This window comes from Nerophis ophidion, linkage group LG24, assembly GCF_033978795.1.
Source record: "Nerophis ophidion isolate RoL-2023_Sa linkage group LG24, RoL_Noph_v1.0, whole genome shotgun sequence".
In the NCBI taxonomy this organism is placed as follows: domain Eukaryota; kingdom Metazoa; phylum Chordata; class Actinopteri; order Syngnathiformes; family Syngnathidae; genus Nerophis; species Nerophis ophidion.
The window spans coordinates 3,333,859-3,339,029 of record NC_084634.1 but is presented as its reverse complement, the minus strand read 5'-3'; positions in this window follow the sequence as shown (position 1 = coordinate 3,339,029).

Sequence of the window (5,171 nt, the reverse complement as noted above, 5' to 3'; positions counted from 1 at the left end):
TTATTGGACGGCGGCCCGCCGCCCCGGTTTACGTCCCGCCCAATTGCAGTGGAGTAGAGGGGCGTGGCCTGGGGCGCCTTAATCCAATGAGAGAGAGAGAGAGGGTTAGAGCGACAGGATTAGATTTGATCTCGATTTCTGCTTTACATCTGTCTCTAATCCCACCAAACTAATCCGTGCACACGGACAGGATGAAGGCGCCTTAAAAAAAAGACTAAATTAGGTTTTAAATGACAAAAAAAAACAAAAAACTTTTATTAACTACTTGTGCTCCTTTTTAAGACCATAATAAAAGCATACTTTACTACTATCCATTATTTTAGTAACAAATCCATTAATTAACTCATCAGATATAGTGGATGGTGGAGGGTGTGTGTGTGGGGGTGGGAGGGTGTGGGTGTGTCAGTGGATGGTTTAGAGCAGTAGTCCCCAAACACCAGGCTCGATTGATACTAGGTCGCTGAACATTTTTTTATTAATTTTTTATATTTTTTTTTATTAAATCAACATAAAAAACACAAGATACACTTACAATTAGTGCACCAATCAACAAAAAAAACTCCCTTTTTTCATGACAAAAAAATTAAAATTGGTACCGGGCCACGGAATAATTTTTAATTATTTTTTTAAATTTTAATGTATTTTTTAATTTTTTTTTAATTTTATTAAATCAACATAAAAACACAAGATACACTTACAATTAGTGCACCAAACCAAAAAAACTCCCTTTTTCATGACAAAAAAATAAAAAATTGGTACCGGGCCAGAGAATTTTTTTTTTATTAATTTTTTAAATTTTAATTAATTTATTTATTTATTCATTTATTTTTATTAAATCAACATAAAAAAAACACAAGTTACACTTAGTCCACCAACACAATAAAAATTGAAATTGGCACCGGGCCGCAGAATCATTTTTTATTATTTTTTTAAATGTTAATGTATTTATTTTTTTTATTAAATCAACATAAAAAACATAAGCTACACTTACAATTAGTGCACCAACCCCAAAAACTCACATTTTAATGACAAAAAAAATTTGGTACGGAGCTACAGAATAATTTTTTATTAATTTTAGTTTAGTTTTCATTTATTTTTATTTATTTTTATTAAATCAACATAAAAAACACAAGATACACTTACAATTAGTGCACCAACCCAAAAAAACTCCCTTTTTCATGACAAAAAAATAAAAATTGGTACCGGGCCGAATATATATTTTTTTAATTAATTTTTTAAATTTTAATTAATTAATTAATTTATTTATTTATTTTTATTAAATCAACATAAAAAACACAAGATACACTTACAATTAGTGCACTAACCCAAAAAAACTCCCTTTTTCATGACAAAAAAATAAAAATTGGTACCAGGCCGCAGAATTATATATTATACATTTTTAAAATTTTAATTACTTGATTAATTTATTTATTTATTTTCATTAAATCAACATAAAAAACACAAGATACACTTACAATTAGTGCACCAACCCAAAAACAACTCAATTTTTCATGACAAAAAAATAAAAATTGGTACCGGGCCGCAGAATTTTATTTTATAAATTTTTAAAATTTTAATTAATTAATTTATTTATTTTTATTAAATCAACATAAAAAACACAAGATACACTTACAATTAGTGCACTAACCCAAAAAAACTCCCTTTTTCATGACAAAAAAATAAAAATTGGTACCAGGCCGCAGAATAATTTTTTATAATTTTTAAAAATTTTAATGTATTTATTTTTATTATTTTACCAAATCAACATAAAAAAAAACAAGATACACTTACAATTAGTACACCAATCAACAAAAAAACTCCCTTTTTTCATGACAAAAAAATTAAAATTGGTACCGGGCTGCAGAATCATTTTTTATTATTTTTTTAAATGTTAATGTATTTTTATTTTTTATTTTTATTAAATCAACATAAAAAACACAAGATACACTTACAATTAGTGCACTAACCCAAAAAAACTCCCTTTTTCATGACAAAAAAATAAAAATTGGTACCAGGCCGCAGAATTATATATTATACATTTTTAAAATTTTAATTACTTGATTAATTTATTTATTTATTTTCATTAAATCAACATAAAAAACACAAGATACACTTACAATTAGTGCACCAACCCAAAAACAACTCAATTTTTCATGACAAAAAAATAAAAATTGGTACCGGGCCGCAGAATTTTATTTTATAAATTTTTAAAATTGTAATTAATTAATTTATTTATTTTTATTAAATCAACATAAAAAACACAAGATACACTTACAATTAGTGCACCAACCCAAAAACAACTCAATTTTTCATGACAAAAAAATAAAAATTGGTACCGGGCCGCAGAATTTTATTTTATAAATTTTTAAAATTTTAATTAATTAATTTATTTATTTTTATTAAATCAACATAAAAAACACAAGATACACTTACAATTAGTGCACTAACCCAAAAAAACTCCCTTTTTCATGACAAAAAAATAAAAATTGGTACCAGGCCGCAGAATAATTTTTTATAATTTTTAAAAATTTTAATGTATTTATTTTTATTATTTTACCAAATCAACATAAAAAAAAACAAGATACACTTACAATTAGTACACCAATCAACAAAAAAACTCCCTTTTTTCATGACAAAAAAATTAAAATTGGTACCGGGCTGCAGAATCATTTTTTATTATTTTTTTAAATGTTAATGTATTTTTATTTTTTATTTTTATTAAATCAACATAAAAAACACAAGATACACTTACAATTAGTGCACTAACCCAAAAAAACTCCCTTTTTCATGACAAAAAAATAAAAATTGGTACCAGGCCGCAGAATTATATATTATACATTTTTAAAATTTTAATTACTTGATTAATTTATTTATTTATTTTCATTAAATCAACATAAAAAACACAAGATACACTTACAATTAGTGCACCAACCCAAAAACAACTCAATTTTTCATGACAAAAAAATAAAAATTGGTACCGGGCCGCAGAATTTTATTTTATAAATTTTTAAAATTGTAATTAATTAATTTATTTATTTTTATTAAATCAACATAAAAAACACAAGATACACTTACAATTAGTGCACCAACCCAAAAACAACTCAATTTTTCATGACAAAAAAATAAAAATTGGTACCGGGCCGCAGAATTTTATTTTATAAATTTTTAAAATTTTAATTAATTAATTTATTTATTTTTATTAAATCAACATAAAAAACACAAGATACACTTACAATTAGTGCACTAACCCAAAAAAACTCCCTTTTTCATGACAAAAAAATAAAAATTGGTACCAGGCCGCAGAATAATTTTTTATAATTTTTAAAAATTTTAATGTATTTATTTTTATTATTTTACCAAATCAACATAAAAAAAAACAAGATACACTTACAATTAGTACACCAATCAACAAAAAAACTCCCTTTTTTCATGACAAAAAAATTAAAATTGGTACCGGGCTGCAGAATCATTTTTTATTATTTTTTTAAATGTTAATGTATTTTTATTTTTTATTTTTATTAAATCAACATAAAAAACACAAGATACACTTACAATTAGTGCACTAACCCAAAAAAACTCCCTTTTTCATGACAAAAAAATAAAAATTGGTACCAGGCCGCAGAATTATATATTATACATTTTTAAAATTTTAATTACTTGATTAATTTATTTATTTATTTTCATTAAATCAACATAAAAAACACAAGATACACTTACAATTAGTGCACCAACCCAAAAACAACTCAATTTTTCATGACAAAAAAATAAAAATTGGTACCGGGCCGCAGAATTTTATTTTATAAATTTTTAAAATTTTAATTAATTAATTTATTTATTTTTATTAAATCAACATAAAAAACACAAGATACACTTACAATTAGTGCACTAACCCAAAAAAACTCCCTTTTTCATGACAAAAAAATAAAAATTGGTACCAGGCCGCAGAATAATTTTTTATAATTTTTAAAAATTTTAATGTATTTATTTTTATTATTTTACCAAATCAACATAAAAAAAAACAAGATACACTTACAATTAGTACACCAATCAACAAAAAAACTCCCTTTTTTCATGACAAAAAAATTAAAATTGGTACCGGGCTGCAGAATCATTTTTTATTATTTTTTTAAATGTTAATGTATTTTTATTTTTTATTTTTATTAAATCAACATAAAAAACACAAGATACACTTACAATTAGTGCACTAACCCAAAAAAACTCCCTTTTTCATGACAAAAAAATAAAAATTGGTACCAGGCCGCAGAATTATATATTATACATTTTTAAAATTTTAATTACTTGATTAATTTATTTATTTATTTTCATTAAATCAACATAAAAAACACAAGATACACTTACAATTAGTGCACCAACCCAAAAACAACTCAATTTTTCATGACAAAAAAATAAAAATTGGTACCGGGCCGCAGAATTTTATTTTATAAATTTTTAAAATTGTAATTAATTAATTTATTTATTTTTATTAAATCAACATAAAAAACACAAGATACACTTACAATTAGTGCACCAACCCAAAAACAACTCAATTTTTCATGACAAAAAAATAAAAATTGGTACCGGGCCGCAGAATTTTATTTTATAAATTTTTAAAATTTTAATTAATTAATTTATTTATTTTTATTAAATCAACATAAAAAACACAAGATACACTTACAATTAGTGCACTAACCCAAAAAAACTCCCTTTTTCATGACAAAAAAATAAAAATTGGTACCAGGCCGCAGAATAATTTTTTATAATTTTTAAAAATTTTAATGTATTTATTTTTATTATTTTACCAAATCAACATAAAAAAAAACAAGATACACTTACAATTAGTACACCAATCAACAAAAAAACTCCCTTTTTTCATGACAAAAAAATTAAAATTGGTACCGGGCTGCAGAATCATTTTTTATTATTTTTTTAAATGTTAATGTATTTTTATTTTTTATTTTTATTAAATCAACATAAAAAACACAAGATACACTTACAATTAGTGCACCAATCCCTAAAAACTCCCTTTTTCATGACAAAAAAATTAAAATTGGTACTGGGCCGCAGAATAATTTTTTATTATTTTTTTAAATTTTAATGTTTTTTTTTGTTTTTTTTATTAAATCAACATAAAAAACACAAGATACACTTACAATTAGTGCACCAACCCAAAA